General features: G+C 35.2%; 1 long non-coding RNA gene and 1 pseudogene across 2 annotated transcripts in view; one reads left to right on the top strand and one right to left on the bottom strand.

Moving 5' to 3' along the window:
* The window catches only part of LOC141503304 (intraflagellar transport-associated protein-like), a 44,401-nt pseudogene extending 36,477 nt beyond the window's left edge, over positions 1 to 7,924 (bottom strand).
* The window catches only part of LOC141498795 (uncharacterized), a 158,403-nt gene that overhangs the window by 61,508 nt on the left and 78,603 nt on the right, over positions 1 to 18,292 (top strand). The window lies entirely within an intron of this gene.

Genomic DNA, 18,292 nt, shown 5'->3' with positions numbered 1-18,292 from the left:
GAGGCATCACTAGAGACTCAGATAATTACCTTTAATGGGGGGTATATGAAATTCTCAGTAGCAAGACTCCCACCTCTTAATGCAGGGCCAAGCAGGTTAACAAGGCAGGGTGACTCTTAGAGGAAGAAGAACATGTAAGTTATTTTAATTGGAGCCTTCACCTTCATTTCTTGATCAGCTGCCAAGGAAATTTCTATAAGAGACTTGAGATAAATGAATGAGTTGAATAATATTTTGAGTCCCTAAAAGAAGAACTGAGTGGATAGTGGTGATTTTTTAAGAGTTTTATAAGCACTTTAAAAAAAACAAACAAAATAAAAAAAATTCTTGATTTTGTGTAGCATTAATTGTACTCCTTCTTGAATGTGGAGGATGGATTGGGTGCTTTATCAATCTTGACTATCTTTTTTTTTCTGTAATCTGTGGAGTAAGGACCCCTTAAGAATTCTGTATTCAAAAACTCTGCCTATCTTTGGATTCTGTTCCTAAAAGGAACATTACCTCTATTATGGAATGCTACTCTAGTTAAAACTGAAATACAGCTAATTTATAGCTCCTGTTTAGATTTCCCCAGAGGTGGGTCACAGAATCTCCAACCACCATGATGATGCTCAGTTCAGTTTGAGAGAGCATTTATTTTGCCTTTAGAGAAAATCTATAATAAAAATAGTCATTTATATAATGCTTTCAGATTTGCAAAACACTTTACATATATAATCTTATTTGATCTTCATAATTACCTTGAAAGATAATTGCTCTTATTATCCCTCTTTCACAGATGAGGAAACTGAGGCAGAAAGGGGTTAAGTGACTTATTTAGGGTTATATAGTTAGTTAGGATCTGAAGTAGAATTGGAATGTAGGTATTCTTGACTCCAGTCATCAGATTTATCTGGCTCCCCTTAGCTGTTCTTATTCCTGAAAGAATTGGGAAAGGGAAATGCAAACTAGTAGACATTTTAAAGAGAGTTGAACTAGTTAAGGAATGAAGTAGGAAATGACTTGTAAGAACAATTTCTTGAATTAAACAGAGTAAATATAATGAAGAGAAGGAAGTGGGAGGGGAAAATTGAGAAATGTAAAGCTAGAACAAGGGATAGATATCAAGAACAAAAATAGTCAACAGTAGAGAAAGGAAAAGGGTGAAGAAAGGAGTTGAAAAAAGAATTTTTTTTTTACAGAACAAAGAGATCTTATCTGGAAGCAAGGAGAACTGGACTCCTTGGTAATATAATAATTTACCATATGATATTGAACAAATAATTTCACATATCTGGGATGAAGTATACTCCCAATGACAAAATTAGGATATTTGATGAAAAATATTTTGAGTCTTAAAATTCTTTGAATCTGTAAGGTTTTTTCATTGGCCAAATGATGATACCAGAGTTGTCAGACTTTGTTACTGACAGATATGGATAATAAAGATAAGAAGGCAGGCTAGGTGAGGAGGAAGCAATATCATTGTGTCCTTAGTACTTATCTTATTTTCCATTCAAATTCACTTGCAAGCTAGATCTTGGGAATATCTTCCTAAAAGATAGTTACCTCTATCTAAAGTCTTTGATCTTCATTTAGGTATAGACATAATTAAAAAAAAGAAAGAAATAAAAGGACTTATTCTTAACCTGAAGTTCTCACCCTGATTTTTGTGATCTGGGCTTGGTGGTTTTGACAAAAGAACCATCAACTTATCCTGATTAAGGAAAGGTCTTAGCCATTTTGCACTAGCAGAATGAAGTGAGGAAGGCTTGGATAACCCTGAAGAAATGACTCTAGGAAATAGTACTAGAGATTATGTACTCAGCATTCCCTACCAGACTAAAAGGGATCACAAGAGATGTTATACCCATTGTTGATATCCAGGTCACCATGATTTTGCAAATCATTGGAAGCAAAGAGGAACAATGAGCCTGGCAGACATGTGCCCCAAAGGGAGAATAGCAAACAGCCCTAAGTTGTTATCTCCAAGATTCCTATTCCTGTGGATCACTTCTCCCAGGGCCTATTTTTCCCCACTGCATCCCCACAAGAGAAAGATCCAGGAACTCTGGGGTGGGGGGAAGGCCTGCCCCCTTCTCTGGCATAACTGAACCTACATCTGAATTATCTTCTGTGTCGTTGAAGTTCCTCAACTCTCTCATTCCAGCACTCTTCTTGTTCTCCTCCTACCTCTCTGATCATTCCTTCTCTGACTCCTTTTACTTTATCTTCCTCCAGATCATGCCCTCTAATGTTAGGTATCCTTCAGGGTTCTGTCCTGGACCCTCTTCTTTTCACTTCTTTATCCATTCTCATGGATTTAATTATCATCTCTATGATGATGATTTCCAAGTCTATGCTTCCTGTCCCAAGCTCTGACCTTCAATTTCACATCTCCAACTGCCTTTCAGACATTTCAAAATCTTTCTCCAGTGGATATCTTAAAATCAACATGTCCAAAATGGAACTCATTATCTTTTCTTCTACCTTTTTTTTCTTTCCCTCCTACCTTCCTCATTAGTGTAGAGAATAATACCATTCTCCTAATTCCTCAGGGATTCTGATTATCCTGAACTCTTTACTATCTCTATCTCTATCTCCACATCCTATCTGGTGCTTAGGGTTGCCAATTTCATCTTTGAAGCATCTTTTGAATATATCCCTTTTTCTCCTATGATACTGCTACCACTCTGGTGCAACCCTAAACACCTCCCCCTTTGACTTATATAGCCTGCTTGTGGGTCTGTCAGCTTCATGTGTCTCCCCAATCCAATCTATCCTTCATGGAAGCCACTAAATTGATTTTTCTAAGACACAGGTCTGTGTCACTCCCCTACTCAACAGACTTCGTTGTCTTCCTATTGCATCCAAGAGTAAATGAAAAATATTCTGTTTGGCATTCATAGCCTTTAATAACTTTATTCCCTCCTAGATTTTCAGTCTTCTTATATCTTACTTCCTGATCATCATTCTTAAAACCAGTGATGCTGGTCTCCTGACCATTCAATGAGCAAGACTATATCTTTTTTTTTTAAATGGGTATTTTTTTTAATTTTTTTTTTTTAGATTTTATATTTTTTTTTGCAAGGCAATGGGGTTAAGTGGCTTGCCCAAGGCCACACAGCTAGGTAATTATTAAGTGTCTGAGGCCAGATTTGAAGTCAGGTACTCCTGACTCCAGGGCCAGTGCTCTATCCACTGTGCCACCTAGCCGCCTCTATATCTTTTTTTTCAGGCATATTCTCTGACTGTTCTCCACATTTCTCCCCTGCTTCCTTTAAGTCCCAGTCTAAACTTTGTTTTCCTGGAAGGCTTCTTTAAACCCTTTTAATTTTAGTGCTTTCCCTCTTTAATTACTTCCTATTTATCTATACTTAGCTGCTTTCATTATATTTATTTGCATGTCTTTTCACCCTTTAGAATGTAAGCTCAGTGAAGACAGTGCTTAATAAATGTTGATTGATTAAGATAAACTAACCTTTGGTATTTCTTTCATGTATACTTTTTATTTGTAATTCCTATGAATCTTCAAGATGGTCCTAAAATGGAGTGTGTATTTATGGGAGAGTTCATAGGGAAATCATCTATTGCCTATTTTCTTTTTCTGTAAACGAATTGTGCCCTCCAGTTGATTAGAGAAAATATAAGCTCATCAATGGGGGCTAGTGTGTTCTGGTATTGAGTAGATGCGTACAGAGTACCTTAAATTTGTGGTAGCTTTTTGAGGTGGGAGGGGGATTTTTCACTCATGTGAAATAAAAGTGAGCTAGTTACACAAGGCTAGGATATATTCAAGTAAAAAACTGGGAATATTCCCCACCCCACCCAGGATTGCATGTTATGGTACAAATATGCAGACTTTTAAAAAATACTGCATTTTGTATTGCAGAGAACAATCTTGATGTTCAAATTAACTGTACCTTTTGCTTAAACAGAAAACTGAGACAGCTGTATTAAATTACACATTGGATTGTCATCCACTGAGGACATGGAAAAATAAATAAAGAGCAATATAAAGTAATTTTAAGAGGCAGAGAATATTAGCAATCAGGAAAGGTGGGGAAGTGGTAGCACCTGAGCTGTGAATTTAAGGAAGTTAGGAATTCTGAAGGTTAAAGTTAAATAAGTAGTGCATTTTAGACTTAACAAGCAACAAAAAAGTCTACTTTTATGCTCTTTTAAAGCACAGAGACCAACATATATGAAAATTTGGCTATATGTTGAATTAACTATATGGAGTGAATTATTTTATTGTTTGCAGAGATGAAGAGGTAAATGTGTACATAATGTGCAGGTTACTCTTCTGGTCTGTGGATATTGGTGGATATAGAGATAGAGATGTTGGTTTCCCAATGCCTAAGGCCATGGTGGCCCTTCAGTCTGGGAGATGAGGGAATTTTAGTGAGGGAATTTAGTAAACTGTGTGTTTTGTCATTGAGTTATGTGACATTTGTTTTTCTGGCAAATGGAAAGGGGGTGGCAAACCCATTGACCTTGGAGAGATATGTGCAGGCTCTAATGTCCAAGTTCTGGATTTGAGTTAAACATTTGTTACATGCTTGTATTAGCACCAAATATTTACTTTTCAATTTTTTCATCTTCTGGAATGTTAGAAATTGCATTTGGCATTTTCAGCTTTCCTGGGGTCTGAAATATAAACGGCTCCTTCTCAAAATAGCATAGTTCTTCCTAATCAAGTTGGGATCTTCCAAGTCACATAGTCTCTCTATAGCCAGACCCTGTTTTTCTGGACTAGGGATATATATGCGCAGGCCCAGAGATTGGAAGTAGGCTATGATATTAATTTCCAGGCTTCATTCTTTGGCAGTAAGACAAAAAGTAATTTGAATGTAGAAGTTCCTTTGGAGTCCTTTAGAAAGGCAATCAGGGAGAGGGCAGAAGGGTGTTCTGGTAAGAGCAATGTTCTCTTATAGGATTTTCCCGAGACCCATATTTAAAGATGTTAAAAGTAAAATTAAAAAGTAGGATAGTAAGGAGTGCTTTTTCACACAATTTACATGCAAATTATAATGAGAAATCAGGCTTTGTGATTTCATTGGTATAGGGAAAGTGAATACAGAAAAGGAAGGGGAAAGGAGGAAGAGTTAGTTTGGGGGAGAAGATTCCAAATGAGGAGGGAAGGGGGAATGGTGGAAAAATCAGAGAAGTCGCGAAGTAGTACAACCAGGTGGGAAATGAGGAGTTATTTTGAGCTGAATTGTTTCTTTTGATGGAAGTTTTGGTTGAGGGTCCATCTTCCAATCAAGATGGTGATAAGGTGGTTTATCAAGAGGTAAAGATTTGAACCCAAGTTGTCACTTAAAAAGCAACACCATACTCGATGTCACTGCCTCTCAGCATATATTTTGTCATAGTATTTCATCTCATCAAGGTAGTAACTTCACCTTTCTAGATTTTCTTCCTTCTCTTCATTCATTATTATTATTACCTCAAATACCTTACCTAAGGAATTATGACAATAGGACAGAGAAACAATGCCACTGAATCATAGAATTTCTTCTCTTTTGTGTTTAGTTTATATTTGTATATTTGTAATAAATATTATCCACGATGCCTAACAGATGGCAAACCATTTCTTAAGTGCTCACTAGGTGTCAGCATCAGGAATACAAACAGAAAAAGCCAGGCAATCTCTGATTTCAAGGAGTTCACAATATAATTGGGACAGACCATAGATAGATGAAAATTCACCTTCAGGATGGATGGAAAAGGTCCAAAAGTCTTAAGGATTCAGAGATGAGATGAAGAACCTTGCACTAAATGCTTAGAAATATGATCTCATTTGATCCTCACAATAATGCTGTGAAGTAGATACTATAATTATCTATATTTTAAAGTTTGAGGAAATTGAGGTAGATTGAGTTCAAGTGACTTGCCTAGTAAATGTCTGTGGTTAGATTTGAACTCAGGTCTTCCTGACTCCAGAACTAATATTTCTTTCTCCACTGTGCCACCTAGAGGTTTCCATTAGAATGTCTATCAGCTATCCCTCTTGCCATGTGAGTGATACATTTTTTTATTTGATTTTACTCCAACCTTCCTCACCCCCCCCCCACATATTATAGAATCATAGAGTTGGAAGGGGTATAGAAGTTATATATTTGAACTCTCTTATTTTATAGATGAGGATTAGAGAAGTAGATTAAGCATAGGGGTGTGTTAGTAAATATGCAATAACAGAAAAAATGCATTTCTCAAAAAATGTATACTGGTTACACTTTTAAGTTTAATATGAGTTATTGACATTTTATTTTTCTTTGTCATTTTTCTAAGTCTAGGAAATTAAAAAAACAAATCAAACCTTGATATGTAATGTTTACTGATTTATAATATGCAAATGCTTACACTGAAAAATTTAACAACTGGCTCTGAGTCAGTTCTAGCTGGCTGCAGTACACCCCCAGTTAAATGATTTGTCCAAAGTCATGAAAGTAATAAATGAAAAACTAAGATTTGAATCTAGACACTCCATCTCTAGGTCCAAATTTACTTTCACTGACCCATATAAGTCATAGGAGGGGTTCAATACAAATATGGGATGGGACTAGAATGCAGTGAGATCAGTGCTCTAACTTTTATTTTGTTATTTTGACAAACGTCCAGTGGGAGATAAATGTCAGGATATCTTCTTCCTTGTTCTTATTTCCAGTCTGGAAGAGAATTCCCTCTGTACAAATTTTAACAGTGGCTGGCTTACAGAATCTACTTGGAAATTCAGTACCAAAAATTAATTTATATATTTCTGAGCCATTTTGTACAGATATCATCTCTTCTGAAGGCCTTCCAGTGATACAGAACCATTAAAGTCATAGGGTTTGTTCCTTGAGGCTAAGGGCCAGAGAAATGTGGTTTATTCCATATTCTTCCAATACTTTGTAAGACTGTGACCACCAATTAATCACATATCAAATGAGTACGATAATATTTAGACAATTCACATTACAGTATTGTTATAAAGAAAGTATTTTATAAGTTCCAAAACACTACATAAATATAAATTATTAATTTACAAGACAGCTAGATGGCACAGTGGATAGATCATTGGGATTGGAATCAGGAAGACTCATTTTAATAAGTCCAAATTTCATGAATTCAAAGTATCAAATTCAGATGCTTACTAGCTGTGTGACCCTGGTCAAGTCATTTAATCTTGTATGTCCTGTTTTCCTCATAAATAAAATGAGTTGGAGAAGGAAATGGAAAACCATTTCAGTATTTTTGTCAAGAAAACCCCAAATGGGGGTCACAAAGAGTCAAATACAATGGAAAATAATGAAATAACAAAATTATTATAAAATATTCCCTTCCAATCTAATCCAGAGCAATCTATTACAAAAACATTTATTAAATGTACAAGAAGGCACTCTTCTAGCTTCTGGGGACAGATTTAAAGAGAAATAGGAAAAAAAAACCCCAAAATAATTCCTACCCTCAAGGAGCTTACACACTCTATTGCAGGTTTATAGCATGCAAATACATGTTCATTAAAAGTTTAGTTTCCTGGGTCTTTCTCTATTATTTTTAATTACTTTCTCTGTGCTTCATCTAGCAAGAGGATGAAAAATAAATGACTGTCAGTATTTTTTGGACAATGGGCTGTGGAATGAGCGGCAGATAAAACAGTGAACAGCCCTGCCCAGGGACTATCTATTTTATGACTCTTTCTTTCCAAGTATTAAAGTGTCATTTTTTTTTTTTTTGTGAAAAGAGCCATTGAAATATGGAGGAGTTAGATTTATCTTCTGTATCCAAGTTGCTGAAATGTGTTTCTGCAGAAGGCAGCATTGTCCAGAAGTTGCTTTTATTTTTTTGATTTGGCTCTTAATGGACTCACCGAGATGGGCTGCCCTTGGCTCTCATGATTGGCAGAAAAGTGCCCTGTTTCACAGTAAACAGGTGGTCCAGGTGGTGTGAAGCACATGTCCAGCTTCATTTGCTCTTGGGATGGTGAACCATGGTTTCTACTCCTTTACGTACCCAAGCACCACCTTATTATTTTTCCATAAGAAGTTGCTTAAAACTCAAACTTCAAAGTTTAGGGTTTTTAAGAAATGCTTATTTTATTCCAAATAGAACTGGACCATTATTAGAGATAGAAGGCTAGTCAATTCTGCCAAAAACACAACCAGGTTTCTATTGGAAGAAATAGGAAATAAATATTCTTAGAGGGTAAAAGCTAGTTAAGGTACATATTTATACTATGTGTCTATACTGTATGAATGTTGCTTTGGCTCATAGCATCAAAGAGGAGGAAACTTCAAGTTTGTTTTTCCAACCTCTTAATATTTCAGATGAAGAAATTGATGCCCAGAGAGGGCAAGTAATCTATGAATAGTAGAGTAAGGAATCTTACTCAAAGTCCTTTCTCCAGATTTAGTTTGGTGGTTCTGTCTTCTGAATATGGTAACAGGAAAATATGTAGCTTATTGCATATATTATTAGGCATTTTATATTTCAAGTTAAAATAGGGAAGTCAATCAATCAATAAACTTTTATTAAGTCCATACTATATGCTAGATACTATGCTAAGGTCTGGGACATAAAAAGAGGAAGTGACAACAGAGTGTGTACTAGAGAGTACAGTGCCCAGCAAGAGAAGGAGCAAACTATTAAGAGACACAGCTTTGTTACCATGGGTAAGTCATGTATACTTCTTCATGTATAACCTGAGGCTCAATATGTCTCTCTGCATCCTAAGGCATTGGTGGGAACTGAATGAAATAATTACGTGAAAGTACTTTTGAAAACTATGGGCGTTAAATAAATGTTAAGTATGATCATGATTCCGCTGATTGTACTTGAAGGCAGGAGAACACTCCTGGTTCTTTTCACTTCATTTTGTATCAATTCATGTAAATCATTCCATGTTTTCCTGAAGCCATCTTACTTATCATTTCCTATAGCATAGTAATATTCCATTATATTCATATACCACAACTTGTATAGCTGTTCCCCAATTGATGGACATACTCTCAATTTCTAATTCTTAACCATCACAAAAAGCTATTTTTTTTATAGAAATAGGTCCTTTTCCTTTTGGGGGAGAGATCTTTGTGATACAGACCTAGTAGTAGTCTTGCTGCATCAAAGACTATGCAGTTTTATAACCCTTTGGGCATAGTTGTTCATACCCTCACCAACAGTGTATTAATGTCTCAATTTTCCCACTTTGCCAACTTTTGTCATTTTCCTTTTCTGTTATAATAGTCAATTTGATAGGTATGAGATGGTTCTTTGGTTTTATTTTAATTTTCAGTTCTCTAAATATAGTGATTTGAAGAATTTTTAAAATATAACTAGAAATAGCTTTGATATCTTCTTCTGAAAACTGCCTGTTCATATCCTTTGACCATTTATCAATTAGGGAATGTAGTCATAAATTTGACTCATTTCTTGATATATTTGAAGATGATGCCTTTATCAGAGACACTTGCTATAAAAGATTGTTTCTTAGCTTTCTGCTTTTTTCCTTATCTTCGTTTTATTGTTTTGTTTACAGAAATTTGTTTAAAATTAATAAAATCAAAATTATCATTTTTACATCTCAAATTCTTTCCATCTCTTGCATGATCCTGACTTCGCCCCTTATTCTCAAATCTAACATACCAACTATCTCATGCTTCCCTATTTCCTTATGGTGTCACTGTTCATGTCTAAATCATGTATCTTATTTTGGCCGTATCTTAGTATATCACGTGAGATACTAGTCTAAATTTTAATTTCTGCCTTATTGTTTTCCAGTTTTCCCACCAGTCTTTGTCAAATAGTGAGTTCTTATCTTAAAAACTTGGATCTTTGGATTTATTAAAACTTAAATTACTTTAGTCATTTATTACTGTGTATTGTATACCTAATCTATTCCATGGATCCATCATTCTATTTCTTAGTTAGTACCAGATATTTTTTTCTTTTTTAACTTTAATTTTATTTTTTGAATTACATAGTTTTCAAATTCATCCATTTTCAAATTTGTGAATTCCTATTTTTCCTCACCCTCCTTTCCTTTCTCCTCTCCATGGCAGCAGTCAGTACCAGATTGTTTTGAAGATTCTAACAAATATTTTTATTTATTCTTTACTTTAATATTATATTTGACCAGATCAGTAATTAAGAAGTCCCCCATTTTGGGTAAATTTGGTTGGTGAATGAGCATTTAAATGTGACCATTCATATGGAATTAGAGACATGGAAAATGAGGAAATGAGCTGGGAGGCCAGACTGATTGAGGATGGAGAAAAAAATATTATGGATCAGGCACTGATCTTATTGGGGGCTGGAGAAGGGACAGAGTGACTTGGAGGTCCATAGAGAACACGAACAAGGAACTGGACAAAATAGAATCAATTTTAATAGAGGAGGGGAGTTGTTGAATATTAATGGCAAAGTTATCTGTTAGTGGCAGAGAGGAGCAATGAATCTCAATTTCTCCCTGTGTTTTATGGGGTGGAAGAGGCAGAACTTGTCAGCCTTGGAGAGGCTGTAAAGAGATGTGCTTTCAGGATAAAGCTAGGTTTTGGTGAGCACCAGAATAGGTAGAAAATGTGAGCAGAAAAGCTCTAGATAATAGATTTAGTGCTTGGAAATACCTTTGAATTGAATCTCTTCATTTTACAGTTTTAGAAACAGATCCAGAGAGATAAAGGTCACACACAAATAGTGGCAGAGCTAGAATTTGAACTAGAGTCTTCTAACTTTAAATCTATCCACTGTAGCATAACAAAATATTTTAGAAAGAGCTATGAAAATGTAAGGCAAAGAAGAGCAGAGAAACTGAGGGAGGTTGGGGTTAAATATTCAATAGTGGGAGCAGCTAAGTGGCACAGTGGATAGGGTATGGCCTGGAGTCAGGAGGACTCAAATCTGGTCTCAGACACTTAATACTTACTCAGCTGTGTGATCTTGGGCAAGACATTTAACTCCATTGCTTTGGAAAATCCCCCAAAATACTCTATAGTGGTGTAAACTCAGTAGGAGTCACATCTAGAGGGTAAGAAAGCCACAACAGAGGGACATCATGGTAGCTGGACTCTGAGCTGTGGTAGCCCATCTTGATGTGAGAGAGTAACTGAGATAATCTTGGATACTGGCATTGATTTGGGTGGAACCTATCCTCACAAGAGGCTGTCAATTTTTTTACCTCAATATTCAAATAATAACAATTATAGAAATATTCCTTCCCCCTCTCCCCTAGCACCCACAGTTCAGTATTCTTTACTAGACTTGTCTTTACCTTCCCTGCAGGAACAGAGACCTACAGAGGAAAAAAAGCAACACCTTATTCCCATCCCTTAAAGAAGTGGTATCTCTTCAAAGCCTAGGTTACTCTGCCTTACTAATGGCTCTAATCCCTAATCATTTATAGTGATGTCACCAACATGTTGTTAGTGATTCAGAGACTGGATTTAGAGGGGAAAGAAATCATCTAGTCCCATCAATATTCCTCCCATTTAAACTACAGATTAAAGAAGAGAAATGATTTTTCTAAAGTCATATAGCTAATTAATAGCTCAGTTGGGTGTCAAACCCAAAATTTCTCCAAATTTAGTACCTTTTCTAACTCTGGGTTTGAAATCTGAAGACCAAGGCTTAAATCTTGACTCTTCTACATATTAGCTGTGTCATTGAATCTACTTAAGCCTCAGTTTCTTCATCTGTAAATTATCTCCTTAATAATATTATTTTGAAGATTCAATAAAACATGAGTTTCCAACCTTTTTACCCTGGTTTTCATGAAACTTTCCCATTAATTTCTATTCAGTCTGAAAGGAAATAAATTCTAGAATTTATAACACATAAGTATGTAAGAAATAAAAGAGATTAATTAATGTCAATTGGGTACTATAATACTTTGCCAAAAATTTTCCCTTGACAAGCTTCTCATATTCCCTTGTTGGATACCCTTGAGATACGACATATAAAGTGTTCTAAATTAGTGAATTTAAATTGTGCAAATAAAACCTATTATTAAAAACAAAATTTTATTTCAATTTATTTTAAAAACAAAGAGAACATATAACACTTTTTTGGATGAAATTTGTTACTCACAAACATCAAGGAATGATTCAGGGAAAAGATCAGAAAATTTGGTGTTATATGACCTTTATTTAAATTCCAGTTTTATCTTTTAATATGTATATTAACTTGGACAAGATATTTAACCTTCCTAGATGGTGGTTTCCTTATTTGGGGACCAGGTAATTTCTGTGTTTCCTTCTAAATCTAAGGCTAAGATTTCATAGTTCATTTGGTTGCAATCCCTACAACATTGGGACTCCCCTAGAAGATTTTTCAAGCCAATTCTCTGCTTTAAAGCTTGGCAGACTAATAGTAACATGCTCTTCTGGGAATAAAAAGAAGTCCAATCATGTTTCCCAAGGGTATTCTGAGGCTCACCAAAGTAGATGGTGGCCCCACTATAACAGCAGTGGCAATATATTCTCTATAGATTTCATAGAGATAGATCCATTGATGAAACAGTACAAAGAATATCATCAGAGAAATGTGTGTTGTTGGCAGGGGGAGTTGGGAATGAAGAGGTCGAATACTGAGTGAGGGATAACTGAGGCATACCCACAAACTCTACTAGTATCCACATAATATCAGGAGAACCTTAGAATTTGGATAGGCTCTCTTTAGAAGTGGTCCTGGAGAGTTGAGGAAAGGAATTGTACAGTATGTGGTAGGCATGATTGTGATATGATTTGCATCTTTGGTATAGCCAATTTAAGAAGATAAAGATCCAATGGAGAGCTGGATAAAGAGGATTGCTCTTTTTGAGTTTCAAAAGTGAGGTCTGAAGATCTCAGGGGGAAAATGTGAAATTTATTTTTTACTTATAGTTCATAATTGAAAAAATTTGGAGGTTACTGACCTAGCTCTCCCAGCTAGAACTCATCTGTAGCTCATCTGAAGCTCCTAACTAACCCTTGCTCTTAAACACTTTCTGCAATCAGCTTTGACTTCTCAAAGAACTTTATATTTTTATGCTCTTGACAAAACTCAATTTCTTATAGCTTGAAAAACAAAGGAGACAATGACAGGAGGAGCACTGGATAGCAACTCAAATATAAGACAACTGCCCCCTCTGACCTTACAGGTGCCTGATGTATTCTTGTTTTAGACTTGTATCTCGGCTAATAGTGTCTCTGCCCCTGCCCAGGCAGACTATGGTGGACAGAGGTGTTTGCACAAGGTCATGCAAGGATAGCACATATGCTCTTAGAAGCCTTTTCTCTGCCTCTGTTATCCTTCATTCCCCCTTTCAGGATAATTGGAATCATTAATTCCTAATGTACACTAAAAGCATTCTCAAACCTAGCCATCAAAAAGGAAGCAAGCTTCCTTATGTCAACAGGGCTTAAATATGTTTCTTTTTAAAATATAGATACCCAGTAAGTCACATTATCTTTTTGTTTAACTAGGGAATGGTAAATCTTCATCTACTGCAAGGGACTGGAGAACTTGTCTCTCTGCCACTGTTTGGTTAAGAAACCCTGGCAGTATAAACATTTACTAGGCAAAGTTAATAATCTTGAAAACTCACTTAAAAAAGGAAAAGAAATCCATTTCTATGTCTTTTCACAGGACTTTAAAATGAGAAGCTCTTGGGTCATCCATTCAAGTAAGGGGGAGAACATCAAGTCTTGCTAGAGCTTTTCAAAATCTTAACAGTTAAATAAATGCAGTTAAATTTTCAGGGCAAGGCATAGAGAATTTTTCACAATGTTCCTGTATGTCATAAACTCTTGAGTCTGAAGCACCACAGCAACTAATAAAAATAAAATAAAATGGTATTAAAATGTTAATGACTTGCCAGTATTTCCATTTATATATATACACGTATGACTGTTTTTGAGCCCACTGAATTGTAGAGAATGGCTTAAACATCACCACAGTTGGAGCAAAGTCATACAAAAAGCCGACTATTTCCAATTCAGAAGTGTCTTCATTTTAACTTACATTTAAATGAGGATCACAGCAGATGGAAAGATTGCATGTGATGTCAGGAGAAGAGAAATCCAAGTCAGTGAGTGTCTAGTAAGAGGGGGCGAGTCAGCAAGCCACCAGATCATATTTTTTGTCTTATCTACCCAACAGGGATAAATAGTAGCATAGGTGAAATGTTTTGACCACCTGGGAAGAGAGGACCTATAGAAAACCCAAGGTGTCTGAAATCATTACCAATGTTTATATAGTTTAAATTGGGGTGAAGGAGCCCAGAGAATCTCAACTTGGGTATATTCATTCATTTGCTTATTTATCTAAGTTACATATATAGTTAGGATAAATAAAATAAAATGGTATTAAAATGTTAAGAATTTGCCTGTATTTCCATTTATAAATATACATGACAAGTTTCTATTTATTTAGGTGGGCTTAGATAAAATGATATATGAAAGGTACTTGGCTAGAGTGAAATATGTACAACTCTAATTTTTAAGTTTACCATTAAAACCTCATTTGTGTATTATTTGTTGGGATCAGTTCTCCACCTTGCCCAATTTTGATTCTACAGGATGACATAGCAACATTTTAGCAGGTGCTGAACTTGTAAATACCAGCATCAGTACCAACATCCAGACTGAATGCCTGAATCTCTTTTACTTTCTATTCTTATCAATTATTATTTATAAGATGATGGAGAAAACTTGTTTCTGTCCTGATTTTAATGAATTTGTTTTGGAGAAATAGAGAACAAGTCTGCTAAGGTTGAGAATTAGGAGAAATAAATTAAAGTTTCACCTAGGTGATGGAGGACAAGTCACTATATATCTCAATGTTTCAAATTCCTTTTCTGTAAGGTGAGAATAGGTGTCAAGGTGGTATAAGGATAGAGGGCTTGTAATCGAGAGGACTTAATTTCTTGGGTTCCAATCTGGCCTCAAACACTTACTAGATGTGAGACCCTTGGGCAAGTCCTTATACCTCAGTTCCTAATCTGTAAAATGATCTAGAGAAGGAAATGTTAAATCATTCCAGTATCTTTGCTAAGAAAACCCCAAATAAGGTCATGAAGAGTTGGACATGACTGAAAAATAATCAAACAACAAGAAGACCATAATACCTGACCTTCCCTCTCAGGGCTATTGTGAGAATATGATGAATTAAAAGGATATGAAACTGCTTTGAAAAATACAAAGTTCTATATGTTGCTAGAGTGCTCTTTGATGGTACCATACCTTCTGCGACTTTGGGATCTCCATGCTATAGACCTCATCCATCTTTCTGTACCTGGATGGGGGTGGGGGTTAGTAGTAATAATAGAAGTGGTGGGAGGCTAGGAGTTCAGGAAGACAGGGAAATCACAGCTGGTGGCTCTTGGGGGCACCTAATTGGTGCAACTGCAGAGTAACTCAAGCAAATCATATACTTATATGTGTATCTAACTTAATACCTCCCAGGTCTGACAAAAGTCTTTGACTTTATTAGCACAGGACAATTTATTTTGTTTTCTTTTAAGTCTCTCCATTATTAATTAAAAACAACAGTAGCTCAAATTTTTATAGCACAAAGTTTTTCAAAATTGTTTTATTTTTTCAATGATCAAATATATATATATATATATATATATTTTTTTTTTTTTCCTTTTTATCTTCTCCTCCCTATTCAGAGAATGGGGAGCAAAGCTTTTCATAAAAAACATGGCCAAACAAAACAAATTCTCATCTTTCCATGTCTCCAAATGTCTGTTTAATTCTACCTATTAGTCCATCACCTATCTTTTAGGAGATGGATAGCATTAACAAATATGGACTGCTTCGTGAGTTTGCATGTCATTCTTGCACAATAATTTTAGTTGGATTTTGAACTCAGGAAAGTCTCCTGACTCCAAGATTCACCTTCCTCTTATACTATAGGATAATTTCTCTTTTTAATGGAATAGTTCCTTAGAAATTAATTTCTATACTAATTTTTCTCTTAAAGAAGAAATGAACAAGAAAAACAGAGAGAGAGAGAGAGAGAGAGAGAGAGAGAGAGAGAGAGAGAGAGAGAGAGAGAGAGAGAAACTTTTTGCATACTGAGAGTGAGGTATAACTACTTCATTAGGATCCATATAATATCAGTAGAACTAAAGGAAGGCCCTTAGACATTGAATGTAGAGAATTTACAGAATGAATGAAAATTTTAAATAAGATGGGTGATCATGAATGACTGGGAAGGAATTGGAAGGGTCTCACTCTTTCTTGTTGAAGAGAATATAGTACATACATCCAAGAGTTCACAGATTCATTGGTCTTGAAATATGAAAGTAAGTGAAATTCTGGCTTTCAGTGTCTCACTTCAGTTACCCAGGCAGGTTCAATCCCCAGGGATGAAGAGAATCAGCATTTTAATATCTTTTCCAAATGACAATTTTTGAATGCAATTCAAACTACATAAAACTGCCCCCAAACTTCTTGGAGAAAAGAAATCACACAGCTAAGTCTACTTTCTGACAGCATGAGAAATATATGTAAGTTATTTGCCTTACCTATAAAGACCTCCTCTCCCAGCTCAATTCTCTTCATTTCAAGGCAACCATTTTTTTTCCTCCAGTGATTTTGAAGATGCTTAAATTTACACATTGTATTAAAGAGACAGCACTCAAAGTTGGTGTGGGAAATAAAATGTTAATTTATCTCAAATAACTGAAATTTTATTCAGCCAATATTCAGAGAATCACATTGCTTTAACATGATTGTATATCAGTCCCTCTTATCACAACTTAGCTTAAAATAAAAACTAGAGAAAGAAGAAAATTCAGAAAGAACCATAAAGGGAAAGATAGTTACTAAAAATAAAGTTTGCCTTCTTTAGGCTTTGAGATTTTTTTCCCTCTCTTTCTCTCACACTAACCTACTTCTTGTAGCCCTGATATGAGATATTTTTCCTTTCCTATTCTCAAGCACCTTTGTATTTATCTAGAAAACTGATCCCAATTCTTTAGGTTAGGGAATGTTTTTTCCCATAGGTGGTCTTTTATCTGTTTTCCCCCCAGGTACATGTAAAAACAACTTTTAATATTAATTAAAAAAATTTTTAGTTTCAAATTTTCCCCTTCTCTCCTGAGTCTTCTTGTTTCCTGTTAAGGCAGGTAATCTGATATAATCCACACACACACACACACACATATATATATATGTGTGTGTGTGTGTGTGTGTGTGTGTGTGTGTGTGTGTGTATGTGTGTGTGTGTGTGCTGTCATGCATATTAGTTATGTTATGAAAGAAAACACAAACCAAAAAACAAACAAACAAGAAAAATGTAGAAAACTTTAAAAAGTATGTTTTGATCTGTATTCAGACTCTACCAATTCATTCCCTGAAAAATAATATTTTATATTATAAATCTTTTGGAATTGTCTGCTGACATGTCATTCACAGTTGATCATTACACAATATTGTATGATGATCTGCCGGTTTTACCCACTTTGCATCAGTTCATGTTAAGTCTTTCCAGGTGTTTCTGAGAGCAATCTGCATGCCATCACAATCATATACCACAACTTATTCAACACAATTGATGGGTATGCCAGAAATTTCCAGCCATTACATAAAGAGCTGCTATAAATATTTTTATACTGTAAGTCCTTTTGATCTTCTTTTAAAATTTTCTAAGTTGATAAGTCAAATTCTGTTCCATTTTGACTACACACTTACTTATCATATTGTAGGATAGGCTTAGTGTTTATTTAGACTTTCTAACTTTCTGAGCTTTATTGAGTATTTGTAGCATTCTACAAGAGAAAATCTGAAAAACTGTGCCCAGGTTTTTTAAATCCCTTTTTTTTTTATCCTCAGGATGCAACAGCTTCCTGAGCCCTGTGTTCAGCTTCTCCCAGGTTTAGGATAATTGCTTTAGGAATGATAATGATTCACACTATGACTCAAGTCCTCACAAGAAGTGTCATCATCATTATATATAAGAGACATATAAATTTAATAGTAAAATAATTTAATTAGGACATGAAACAAGAGAGGAAGTAAATCAAGGAATGAAACATGCTCTGAATCTATACACAAAGAGATGAAAATCTCCAGGTTAATTATAATTCTGCTTTAATCTCTTTAATTCCCTAGGATAAAGAGGGGGCATGGTAATTTTGTACTAATAGTCTGAAGAGTTAGAAATTTAAAAGTTTTTCCTGAAGAAATTCTCTACAGGATAATGACAGCTTTAGCTTCTGCTATATTTATCATCATGGTCTTAATAGGATGCTGAGATTTAGGATGCCATAATCCTTGATCTTTTCTTACATATCCTCCCTGCCTCTAGTAAAATTGGGGAAATAAAATTGTTGGTAACAATT

This window comes from Macrotis lagotis, chromosome X (assembly GCF_037893015.1).
Source record: "Macrotis lagotis isolate mMagLag1 chromosome X, bilby.v1.9.chrom.fasta, whole genome shotgun sequence".
NCBI classification, from domain to species: Eukaryota; Metazoa; Chordata; class Mammalia; order Peramelemorphia; family Peramelidae; genus Macrotis; species Macrotis lagotis.
Note: the sequence above shows the minus strand (reverse complement) of the source record. Positions and strands in the feature narration are given on the sequence as shown.